This window comes from Tauraco erythrolophus, chromosome 5 (genome assembly GCF_009769465.1).
Source record: "Tauraco erythrolophus isolate bTauEry1 chromosome 5, bTauEry1.pri, whole genome shotgun sequence".
Classification (NCBI taxonomy): domain Eukaryota; kingdom Metazoa; phylum Chordata; class Aves; order Musophagiformes; family Musophagidae; genus Tauraco; species Tauraco erythrolophus.
The window spans coordinates 51,008,227-51,022,055 of NC_141469.1; positions in this window are offsets into that span (position 1 = coordinate 51,008,227).

Below are 13,829 nucleotides of genomic sequence, written 5' to 3' on the forward strand. Positions count from 1 at the left end.
GTCTCTCCTACTGTGGGCATTTATTAGGTTTTAAGTGTAAAAACTAGAGACCCGAAGAGATTTTATTCTGGCACATTAGATAGTTTTTTCCTCTTGTAATTGTTTCTTTTAATACCAGCATTTTTGGTTTTGAGAGAACCAACAGAGTCTTTCTCTCAGAACCTCATTTGTAGGGCCTGCCTGAAATACAAGCCACACAAGTGACTGCCTGGGGCCTTGTGCTTTTACATAGAAACACAGGATTTGTCATAATGGAACTAATGTGTAATTCACCAACTCCACTGCCTCTTTCCGGTCAACAGCTGATGCTTCAAAGGTATGTGGTGCTTTCCCCAAATTCATCTCCACGATTTTGGAATATGAACAATCAGAAGGAGGAAAAAGTCCTTTCTGCCTCCTCTTTTCATCAGCCTGTGACCTGGAACATGACATTTCATTAGTACTACTGTAATAACATAAGCAAAAATATTTTTATTAGTTCTGAAACTATTTAGTCTTTAAAATTAAGTTACAGGAGCAAATTTTGTGATGTCTTTCCAGGGATCTTAACGCAGCTCTATGTATCCATGCTCTTTCATCTCTACTTCTTGTGTGGCTTAAGCCTTTGGCACAAGGCTCTTTGGCACAGGATCAGATTTCAGGCAGACTTTAGCATTGGTCCCCATGAGCCATGGATCAGCTGCAACTCTAGTTAGACAGATGTGTTTTCCTTGGAATTAGGCCCATTAGTAACCAATGAGGGCAAAATGAGGTCTCGTACGTGAAGTGTCAGTCACAGAGCCGCTCTGAATGAACTAAGGGGACACAAAGGCACATGCGTGTTACACATGTGTGCATTGTTATTTAAGTCACAAGAGAAAATGCAAAGCAGTATGATTCCTCTTCTGAGAGCCTGATTGTTGGTCACAGCTATGGATCTGGGCTTGCAGTAAAACTGCATATTTCTGCACTGATCTCATGACTAAAACTACCACAGTTCTGGAAAGACCGAGCACCTGCAACTTGTGTGGCAACAGAAGATAATTGTATATCCCGAGTATGGTTTTGAGCTGAAAAATGAAGAGTTTTGAGAAATCTTGTAATTACCAAGGCCTAAGAAGAGGTAGGTTTTTTAAAAATTAGGTATTGTATGTTTGTCCTCTACATGTAATTACCAAGACATTTGTGTTCTTATTTTGAGTTGAAGTAAGTTTCCGTACCAACTGTGAGAAAACTAAGATTACATCAAGAAAGTATGTTTTCCTTGAGAAGCATAAAGGCAGGGTAGTTCCAGCCTTGCACACACCTCTAACGCCACTATGAGTATTAGTGTTCCCAAAGATGTAAAAATGCCGTAAAAGACAAATTCTCAGTGCTTGGTGGACTGTCTCATCTTGCTGCCCCAGCAGGTACCTAGAGAACTAGTTAGTCTCAAAGTGAAAGAGAAAACTAATGAATTGACAGCCAATGACTTATTTTGGCAGGGAGAAAGCAGATCTAGGTTTGAGTTGTTGTTTTTTTTATAATGTTTCAGAGCAGAGCAAACCATTTTCAGCAAAATAGGAAGTCAGTCCACAGCATGGTAACTCTTAATTAGTTAAACAAACCTTACTCTACTCAGTTGTACTCTGCAGCCCATAGTCTCTTTGTAGGAATATACTGTTTTGTACTAGTTGCCTGTGCAGCTTATTTATAGCCAACTAAATCTATAGGTCGAATAGAAGATGCCTTTTGGTGTCGAGTTAGACACTAACAGCTCCTGTGCTTCTTTTTATTCACTTGACAACAGTGCAGAGAATGCATACCAATAAAGATTATATGGAATTAACCAGCAAACGAAAAATAACTTATAAAAGGGAACTTCTGTAATTGCTTGTAAGACCCTATGAAAGAACAGATGGTGAACATGAAATTGATCATTTGATATTTTAATAAGAGTATTTAAAATCTTAAGTAAGATTTTTTTTTTTTTCCCCTCTAAATCACAAGCCCGGGTAATGCCACACTTGTAAATATAGCAAAGTAGAAACAGTAAAGGTGAATTCTAATAGGTGACAAATAAAAAAACCCCACACTAAGGCGTCTATTCCAAGATAGTTTTAGAACAGTATGATCATGATTGAAGTGTTAATACCAGGAAAAAGAAGGCTAGGTTTTGAGCTAATTTAAACTCTTTGCAGATGGACTGATAGAAGTGAGACTGCATGGGATGTAAAAAAAGCACCACCTTTGGGTTTGGGCCAAGGTACAACAGCACATGTTTGTGAGGGATTTTGAGATTGCTGGAGAATTTCTCCCGTATGTCAGCTCTTTGAAGTCTGATTATGTTTGTCTCAATTCAAAGGCTGTCCTGAAGTCAGACTAAATGTGTGGATGTTTTATCACCTATTTTGGGAAAAATACAATATCATCAAAATATCTTCAGTCTTCCTTCTTCAGTATTTGCAGCTCAATAACATAAAGAAGAGACTCATGCAGAGGTAGCAGATACTGAGAATAAATAGCTCAGCTAAATTTGCTACTGCACAATGAAGATTTAAATTCAGAAATTATCTAAGATAGGTTCTCCCAGCATCCTGATAGGGGAAAGCAAGTTGAAAGCAGGAGGTTGGTGGAGTCCTTTCATCTAATCGGGTTGGCAGTTGGGCTGATTCAGTCTTGTAGGTGTCCTGGGTTTGGCTGGGAAAGAGTTAACGTTTTCATGGGAAGCTGAGAGAAACACCCGCAGCAGCTGACCCAGCCTGGTAGATGGCTATTCCATACCATGTGACGTCATGCTCAGGGTATATACTGGGGGAGCAGCCAGGGGAGGGGGTTCACTTCGGGGTTGGAACGGGCTGAGCTCCGGGCTCCGCATGGTGAACCATTGTAGCGGTCGGTGCGGATTGTTCTCACAGTTGTACTTTTATGCTCGATGACTCTTTTCTTTCCATTTTCTTGGTATTGTTCTATTAAATTGCCCTTATCCCAACTTACTGGTTTTGCCCCTTTTGTCCCGATTTTCTCCTACCATCCCACCGGGGGGAGGAATGAGCAAGCAACATCGTGGTAGCTCAGCCGCTGGCTGGACTAAACCACACCACCTTGGGTAACAGTTTAGTTGCCTTATGCTTCCAGGACTGCAATGTTTCACAGTTTTTACAGCATGACAGTTTTTTGTACGTGTGTTTTTGATTTTGTGGGGTAGCTTATGGAGAATCCTGAATTGCTGTCTTCTAAGAGACAAGTTCCTCATGATCAGGAACCCTGTTCAGAAGAGTATGTGGAAGCAAAGTACAATACTGTAAATATCATCAGTGATATAAATATTCCACAAAGGATTTTGCTTAAAACTACAACAACTGAAAAGGTCGAACATTCAGGAGATCTGTTTGGAAACAATGGATGTTTGCAATAACAAATGAAGATAAATGTGGACATTTCTATCTGGCACTGATTTGGAGACAGAAAGGTTGAACGCTGCCCATGAGAAGGTCATCTGGAGTGAATCTGAACATCATATACCTTTTCCCAAAATTGGGAAACAATTTCATAAACCAGACAATATTAACTATCCTATCAAGTTGCTGAAAGAAGAATTTCAGAAGTCAGTCTGCAATGATTTGGATTTGTTAGCAGATAATACAGAAAAATCTGGCTTTTTATTCAGAGAAAAATTATATAACTCACAGGGAAGTGCAGAAATGGTGACCATCTTTAGATGAATCACCTATTGGTTTAGTTCCCCTTAAAGAAAAAGGCCTACATTTTGATCAAGAACTTTACAAAGACTCCGAATGGGCTGATGTGTGGGGTGGTTCTCCTACAACAGTATACAGTGAAAAAGCAGAATCTCAAGGCAAAAATGTACAGAAAGAATTCAGAACCAATTATAGTGAAGGTAACAGATTCCAGGTTAATTCTTTTTCCAAGATGGTGAAAGATAAGCTACTAATGCTTGATAACAAAGAACAACTAAAAAAAGAAAAACAACAACAGACTACTTTAAATCAAACGTTACTGAGGCCAGGAAATCAGACGTTCAGCAAAATCAAAGTAGCCTCTGAACATGATGGCAAAACAGAAATATTGCCAAAGTCCCTGAAAAATTCTGAGTGTCTGCAAAAAGCAGGACACAATTTTCTGTATGAAAATTTAGCTCTCAAGAACAAAATGGAACCTCCTACTGTTACCACACAGTCTTTTTGAAAGAAAAAATATCAAAATGTAAAATGCATATTAAGGATTTAGCTGAAGAAAAGAAAAGTGTGCAAATCCAGTTGGTTAAATCACAAGAAGATAACACGGAGTGTATTAAGGAAGCAAAGAGCTTCTTAAGAAAATGTAAAGAACTCCAAAACCAGGAAAACATCCTTGAGGAAGAGAGGAATCCACTCCATAATGGAAACCAACATTCAATAGAGACACAACGTGATTTTCAAATTAGGAGCCAGAAAGTAGAAGAGAAGATGACTGCTGATACCTGGGAATGACAGAGGCTCAGTGCAAGCCTGAAGTTCTTGCAAAAGGAACGCTTCAAGTTACAAGAAACAAAAAAAGAACTTCAGACAGAAATATCCCAGGTTAGAAAACAAAATAGCTTCCTAGAGCAAGAGCTTGAAAGAAATCAGAGTGAAATGCAACAAATAAAAGAAAAAGAAGCCGCAGCAAAATCTGAACTGGAAACTCATCTTCAGTTCAGGCAAACTCTGGAAGTCAAAAAACTTAACCTTGAAAAAACGCTGCAGGAATGTTCTCATACTAGACAGGTGCTGCAGAAGGACTTTGAGAAACTCCCATCAAATAAAGCTTACGCACAAAAGAAACTTATGGTTGACCTCAGAAAAGCAGAAGCAGATATTGATCTTCTGAAGTCTAACTTGACCAGTGCAAACGGAGAACGCAAAAGCTTATCAATAGCACTAACAAATACCACAGAGGAAAATCAGTTACTTAAGAAAGAACTTCAGGAATACAGATGAGACAATTCCAAATGTGAAAGTGACATTAGAAAACTGAATGAAGAATGCTTACTGTTAAAAAAAATCATCTCTGGACTACTGAAAATGAGAGAGATGTGTTAGGGTTGGAATTCCATCATTTGCATAAGGATTCTATTTCTCTCAGAGGCCAAGCTACAGCTCTGGCCTGAGGGCTAACGAAACCGGGTTACAGTTCTAGTACCATGCAACAAACTGTTACACTGAATACGCCACTACAATTTGTAGAAAAAAATGCTGTTCCAAGTATAAAGCCTTGCAATACAATTTGCAAGGTATGAGCTTTATTTTGCAATACCTTATTAGCTGATTTTCTTTTCCATGCAATTCCTGATAATCTACAACTATCTGTTGCTTCAAATAAATTGTAATAATCTGTTTCCTTTTGTAAAACATTTACAATTCTGATGGCTGGTTATTTCCATGTTTTTGTTATGTTGTAAAAAGAACTATCTGTTGTTTTGATACTTGACAGATTCACAAAAGCAGATCCTTACACAATGTAAGTAGTATAAAGAAATTTAATGAAACTGTGAACAGTTTACAGGACAGAATTCTGTCCTTAGGATTTCAGTCAGAAGGGAATCTCATCGACCTTTTAGCTCAACAGCTTAGTACATGCCACAACATTTCACTGGTGACTTCTGCAAGAAATCCTAAATTAAGTTTAGTCTATGTTTACATATGTTTTAGATGATATCTAATTCTGGCCCATGTTTCATCAACACAAGGTACCCTTTATCTCTTTATACTAGATACTGACCTAGAAAGCTCCTTAGTTAAAACATGAATGTTAACATTTTCAGTGTAAACAGATTCAGAGAACATGCTCATAGCTATGAAAGGCACAAAAAGCATCTGCTTGGATATAATCACTGCACAAACACTCCAGTTTTCTCAGCCAAGGGACCATGGGGAGGAAGAATTTCTCAAAAATACTGCATATAATATTTTGTGAAGTTGAAGCTGCCTCTATGCAGTGTGTCTATAAGATTATTAGGACTGGTGTTTCAGGAACTTAGTTTTTTAGTCACTCCTTAGTAAAGAAATCCATCAAAGTAAAACCATGTAATTAGTTATTAGTGTTTCCAGAACAGACTTAGAGGCAATTACTTATCTTCACTTTCCTATTAGTACAACACTAGGCCAATGAGGGGCATGATCACTTCAGAGATATAAAAATAATCCATTTCTTCCTGTTTCTCTAATAACTTATAAAGACTGATTGCAGCAAATTAACAATTATTTATCTGGTTTATAATACAAGACTATAAATGTAATAGAGCATGGTTTTGTATCATGACTCACACATACAGTAGAATGACTAAGAATTATGCTAAAGATCTAAGTCTAGTTTGCAATGCTTTTTCCGGTAAAAAAAAATGTTTAAAAGATACAAAAGGATTTGTTGCATTTTTTTACTGGAGATAGGCAAAAGTATTACGCCACAATATCGCATTGCACACCCAAAGTAAATAAGGACATTAAAATGGTAAATACTTGGGCTATCTATAAATAAATGTGACTGGCTCTATCTGTACTGTAAGGATGTAGGGAAGCTCTTAGCATGAAAACAATGTAAGTAAAGTCTAATGTCCTCCTTACCTTAGATAACTGGGTGACCAAATTTAAGGAAGTTCTAGATTCCACCACCACAGTCAAAGGTACAGCCAAGAAACCAAGGGACACAATTATCATTTGTGTTAAAACAGCACACTGAGGCCCTAGTTAGCATTGGGTGTCAGCTCCTTGGTGCCACAGGGTTTCTGGTGGGCAGTTATCAGATGAAGTTATAGGCTCCCGTGATGGCCACACGAGGCTAGTCCACATACACTAACATCTTCTCAAACAAGCTGGAGTATTATTTTTTTTTGTTTAAATTAAGCTCTATACATTTTAATAAGCTTTCAGTATTTCCATCTTGCTAGTGAATCAAAAAAATTAATGAAATACAGAAGAAAATAGAAGAGGAAGAATTGCAAAAAGAGAAGATAGAGAAGGACATAAAGAAAAACTTCAGAGCAGTCTTCATCAGCTGTACTGCATCAGAACAGCAGGTAGGAGGAAGCAAAGTACAGTTCAATCTCCCCAGGAATGGTGTGTCTGCAGACTTTACAAGTGAACATGGCAAATGCTCCTGACACTGTACAAAGATGACACCAAGGTGCCCAACGTCAGCACCAGTACCATTATCTAATACAAGGTATAAACAAAGACAGAAGGAATTCTGTTATAGGTCTTCGGATAGAGAAAACATCAAAGTTCTTGTATAAATTAATATTTTAAAATATTGTTGGGTCCTGTTGATCTCAAGGTAAGGGTTTTTATGCTCCAACACATGCTGGAAGCCTGACAAACAATTCTTGGTTTTGTTTTTATTTTTAATTGATGCCAGGAAGTGAGAGATCCAATCTGGAATTTCTTTTAAAAGCTGTTATCCTGTGAACAGCAGCAAGGATACCGTATAATGAATATTCTACAGTGGTACAATAAATAATGAAAAGGAATAAATAAGTTTTGCCTTCATGTAATAATTTGGATAACTAAATGCTGAGTATTTTTAAAAATGTTTATATTATTAGCTTTGATTTATATGAACAATTCTCTTGGACCACATAAAAACCGCCTCACCACAGACCGCAGGGCAGTCCCCGCGCCGGCACACCTCCTCCCGCTTCATCCGCACTGACCCGCTGTCGGCGTGGCCGTTCCTCCCAGATCTCAGCCCTCTCCGGCCGCACTCGGCCCAGCGGGCACCCCTGCAGCGGGGCCCTCCCAGCTCTCCAAGCCGCGCCGCCGCCGCCATCTCCAGCCGGTGGCGCCGGCCCGGCGCGGGCAGCCCCCGCCCGGGGCTGAGGCGACCGGAGCGGCCCCGGCCGCGCTCCCCCCGCTCCTCGCTGCCGGCCGGAGCGCGTTTTCCCGCTCCTTGGTCCCCAGCTGAAATAGGGCATTCACAGAGGCGCTGATTAACTCGACCCGGGCCCGAGGGGATGGGGGGCCCGAGGAGATGGGGGGTCCGAGCGGGCTTTGACGCCCTGGAAATGACAAGGAGTGATCCCCCCTCCCGCTGCCAGAACCCTTTCACGGAAACCCAACAAAACCAGTCAGTACCATATGACTTTCTCACTCAGACTGTAATGTCAGGGGTGACTAACTACGGTCTAAGTAACACGCCCATTCCAATTAGTTTGAATAAAGAACATGTTTTAAACTAGTACCTCAAAACTGTGTTGCAAATTGGTTATTTTGTTAAAGAATTAATAAATACGAAGCCTGAGCTCTTTGTATCTTACACTAACGGCACCTGACCTGCTCTGAATTTAGCTCAGACCAAATTGAACCAGATCTCAATTGCTGTTATTGCAAATAGGCATCGGATGTTAAGCCTCAAAGTGACATCTGTTCCCTCTAAGCTTGAGGTCTTTTTTGTTGATATGGCTGTAACTGGACTGGCACAATTTATCGAGAGTTGTGACAGATTGTCCATCACAGGAATTTTAAGCTTGGGAGTGCGTGTTTGTCTTACACTACTACCTGTGTAACAGTCCAGGGAAACAGTCTATAGCCTCATATAGGAAGACAAAAGAGATCAGTGTGACAGTGTCTTCTTATTTTATTAATCTGGTATTATAAAATATAAATACCACTTTTATAATACTGGCAAGAGCATACAAATGATAAATGACGATAATATTTTACCATTTTTGCTGCCTCTTGGCTTCATTGGTCATGCTGAACCAGCAGCATCATGGAAGTACCAGCCTGAGATTAATTCTTGAGCACGTCTTGAACCACTGATTGCCAGTCGCAAAAGGAAACTTGCTGTGAATGCAGGATCCTATTTAATTCCCGTTTCTGGTTAATATCTCTCTGATGGCTCCAGAACTCAGCACTTTTATCAGGTGTCTAGAAAAAAACCTGTCCTGGGCTTTACCTGAATTTTACTCACAAAGAAGTAGGTTGACCAGAGTCCAGATGGGGTTACAGCTGCTGCAATCTTGGCACGAGAGCCCTTAAAGCCTTTGACGAGTCATTGCAGACCAGCGTGGCAGCAGGAGCAGAAGCCTTGCAGAAAAGGCTGGAGTCTCAAGTGGGCAGGCAGTTTCTGCTTAACACCTGCTTTGTGTAAAAGCAAGCTGATTTGGGTTCATCAGTTCCCTCCTTCACCAAGGAGTCATGCACATGGAGCTGACTGGAAGAAAGGGCCTTCTTCCTGGCACGCTTCTTCCACTGCTTGTAGAAGAAACAAAGGAATCCTTTTTGTTTCCCCTCTGTAAGACAGACGACATTTTAAATGTAGAAGTGTTGCTAGTGCTCTCCAGTGTGTGAAGTGCTGTTTGTCTTTTGGCTCTGCAGAGACTGAAGGAAAAAGCCGTTAAAAAGCCAGAGAGGCAGAAAATCAGATAAAAAGACTGAAAACCTTGATAGGAGAGGCAGGGATGAGACGTGACTGGCAACTGTGTGCGCGTATTGCATGGGCAGAGGACCTGGGGACTCATGGCATGTGCTTGCCCGGCGAGGCAGCCCTTACTGGCTGATGCAGAGCAGCATCGCTGTGCCTGCGGGCAGAGTGGGAGCTGGGCTGGGTGCTCTCCTTGCTCCCCATAGGACCCTCCTGTCACAGGACACAGGACCTGGGCTGTACCCCAACAGGGCGATGGGACTGTGGTTTGTAGGAGAGCAGCTCGGAACTGAGCAAAAACCTTATGAAACCTTACCACAGCGCCCAGAAAAGGACAGTGGGTGTTTTAAATGAAAGTTTACGTGCTAACCTAACGGAGCCAACTTAAAAAAAATTTATAAATCTACATCTGTTTTACTCGAGATGTTCTCCAAGCAACTTCGCCCACCATAAGGCGCGAAGGAGAGTGTTTCCCACGAGATGGCACTATTGCCTTACGCACAGGAAAAGCAGGTTTGCGTTTCAACTGCAGTTTTAAAAGCTGATTGCCGAAGTGAGATTTGCAAATAAATGTATAAATGTTACAGATCCGAGCAGTATCAACAGATGTCAAATGGAGAATTAGCTTGCTGATTGAACTGTTAAAGGTTGCTGCTTGATAAGGCTGTGAAAATTCCTGACGTTTGGCTGATGGGATGAACATCGCTATCAATCCATTATTGGAGAAACTGATTTCGGTTTAGGGTTTTTTGGGGTCAATTTTTCAAAATTAATGTGGCTCTCTAAAGCAAATGGTTTTTACCTGGTCATATTCTGACTGATCCTCTCAAAGAACTTCTACTTTTTAAACAAACAAACGAACAAACAAATTGGGAATCACACTCAAAATTAACTCCTTTGAGCATTTGTCCATTTTTTGTTATTTCTAGTTCTTATCTAGTTCAAGAAAATGTCAGTTTGCAAAATTGTTTTATTTTGAGAGATTATTAGAATCATAGAGTGGTTTGGGTTAGAAGGGACCTTAAAGATCATCTAGTTCCAACCCCCCTGCCATGGGAAGGGACACCTTCCACTAGACCAGGTTGCTCAAAGCCTCATCCAACCTGGCCTTGAACACTTCCAGGGATGGGGCATCTACAACTTCTCTAGGCAACCTGTTCCAGTGTCTCACCACCCTCAATGTAGAAAATTTCTTCCTTATATCCAATGTAAATCTGCCCTCTTTCAGTTTAAAGCCATTGCCCCTTGTCTTATCACTATATACCCTTGTAAAAAGTCCCTCTCCAGCTTTCTTGTAGTTCCTCTTCAAGTACTGGAAGGCTGCTAGAAAGTCTCCCTGGAGCGTTCTCTTCTCCAGGCTGAACAACCCCAACTCTCTCAGCTGTCCTCAGCTGTGATGGCTGGTTGGCAAGTTGCTCTACTTTTCTCATTGTCTAGGACTGAAAGAGGTGTTTTCCTAATAAATTCTGCAAAGTCTCTAAATCAGAAACATACTGCCTGCCTTTAGGTGTACGTTCTGTTGATTCCTAATCAAAGACAGGGTCAGTCACATCTCCTGAACCATCAGGGGAGAGCTGGAAGGAGCCCTGTCACAACAACTGCTTTGGGTAATCGTGTTCTTAATCTTATTAATCGCTGTTTCAAAACCAAGTTTGTTTTGCACCATGCTCTGTCTCTTATTGCAGCATTGTTCCAGAATTTCACTTCTCTGATGCTTGGATATTTTCTTCTGATTCCCAGCCCAAACTTATTCACTTCCAGGCTATCTCTCTTTGTTCTTCTGCCAGTATCGTTCTTTATCTGCAGACGTCCTTGTTTCGTCCTTTGGTATTTGCCCTGCTAATGAGAGCAGTCATCTCTTCTCTTAGTTTTTGTTTCTCTAGGGTAAAAAAGCCAAATCTTTCCATCTCCTCTGAAGAGAGAGGCTCTTCATTCTCTTGATTATCCTGTTTGGGTGGCCCTGAGTATATTTCTGTTTCAATCCATATTTCTTGAGCACACATGACTAGAAATGGTGCACAGTATTCAGGAGGCCTGGCGAGAGCTTTGTATCATACATTTATCAATTTCATTGTACCATTGTAGCATCTCTGTGGGAAGTGGCTCAATATCTGTGATCAATTAATAAACTTTATTATCATCAGTTGGTTCAAATTGATGAGCCTTTTTCCCCTAGAACATCAATTCATCCACATGCTTTTTTTGTGGGCGCTTGATTTTCCATCTCTAAATGCCTTTCATATGGATGGCACGATTACTTTAGATTCTGAACTTTGGACATCCGTTTGCACGCACATGGTGACAGTGCTGTCTGTGGGTGCTGTAATGCGTGTAACGGTGTGTTCCTCTAGTACTAAAAACTGCCACAGACGTTAAGTTGCCTGACCAGAGTTTACCAATCAACCTCATGGTGTTGTAGTAATGACAAAAGAAAACTGCCTGGAACGTGATGTTACAAAGGAAAACATCTTATTTAGCTCTATTTATATCCACTTTGCCAAGAGAAGAAATAAATGCTAAGAGTGTCACTATAAACTTGAAATATAGGGTACTGTTCAAAGGATGAAAGGTCTCTGTCGGTATTAACAGAATGAAATACTAGAAATTCATTGAAAGACTGTTATTTGTGTACCTGATGGTTTGCAGCAAGAGTTTAAAACAGAGTTGAAATCTTGTGTAAGTTATCTAGCTCATGACCTTTTGATAGATCAATGACATGGCTCTCATTCCTTGAGAAATGCGTTTTTTCTCAGTCATGTTTGTCCATCTTCTAAATTCGCTGAGGGACACCATAGCTATCTCCACAATACGTGTGTCACTTGTCACAGACAAAATACCTCTGTGAAAGTATTTTCTACGATGCTCATAGATTTGTGCTGTTTCCGTCTCAGTCCCAGGCCACCCAGAGCTTTGAAGTCTGTTCCTTTGGTTGGATTGAACTTTCCCCAGGCTCGGGATGATTTGGTGCCATGGCTTCATGTCTGAACTATACAACCAGTAAGGGTCAAGCAGGCAACATGTAGAGGGCCACTTTTGTCACTGAAATATCGCAGCCTTAATGTTATCAGTGATCGGTGCAACACACTTCCCTGGTCCTGTGAGACAGCTGTGGACCCACCTGCCTTCCCGTTGCACTGCATCAATCGTTATCTATGCCTGAGTATTGTGCAGTTTGAACAGCTCTGTCATCCAGCATGAATAAAAACAACCTGGATAGCTGGATGAGTGTTTACATGCAGGAATTCCTATGAATAATAAAGGCAGGGAGGGAAGATTAGAGGGAATATGATCAAAAGGCAGATTGCCACTACACAGAAAGCCTCCCTAAATCACCCATGAAAAGCAAGTGTGTCTTTAAGCGTTCCTGCAGGTAATCATACACTTTCCCCCTATTTTTAAACACGCTTAAAGGTAGCCTCCTCTTATCTCCCTGAAGCACAGAGTGCACAAAGGGAACGAAGATGCTCGGGAGGCTCAGCTGAGGCAAGGACAGGAGGTTTTCACAAGGGCTTTTCCCCCCAGCTGCTGTCTAGGAGACTTCTCAGAACCTGAATAGATTTGCTGCTCTCATCATCTGTTTGTGTGGGTTTTTTTTAATCCGGCCTCGTAATAATATCAGATAAATGAAGACTTCAACGAATGCTGAAGGTTGCCTGAGAGAAATTGCTTTTGGCAACTGTTCCTTCTAATTAAAATGAAAGTCTGAAAAGCCTCAGTCTTTGGGAACAACTATTAATATGCCAGCACTAGATAAGATACAGATAATTCTTTGTGCCTATTAACAGCTTCCTACAATTAGCACATGTGTGTTCAGCCAAATGCAGCCTGACCCTGGTATGGTAGGAAGGAAGAGGCTCTAATTAAAATGAGGGCAGCACCTGATGCTTGCCTGGCTGAGCAGGTCAGTGCTTCCCACTAGCAGCGAAAATAATAAGTAATAGAAAGTTTCAACTCTCAGAGACTCCCAAACTGTCCCCAGGACCTTGCAGTGACCATTGAGGGACTTTGTTCCGGTTGCTTAGATGCAGCAGCTACAGCATCTCTGTAAGCATTTGGGTGGATGGCCAGACAGAAATAAAGACAAAAAGAAAGAGAAATTCTCCCCCTCTGAGGTCCAAGGTACCAATTTCCCCCCAACTGGGGAGTTAAATGCTGATTTGGAATGATCAACCCCACAGGCATGCAGGACCTCCAAGTTTGGTTTACAGCTACTTACTTCTCAGCCTGATAAATAATTAGAAGTTGTGATGCCAAAATTCTGAGGAAATCTGTTCTTTCTGCCCCTGAAACGGTAGCCTCAAGGTCAGGCTGCTGGTGTGCCCTCGATGTGGGGACAGGGCACGCTTAACCCCCAGAGAGCTGGGGGCAAGCAGCTGACGGAGGTGCTGGGAGAGGCTCTGCACCCTGGCATTTGAAACAGGGACCTCAGAGGCTATGTCCATCCTCCGTCCCAGCTTGGGAGGCCAAAA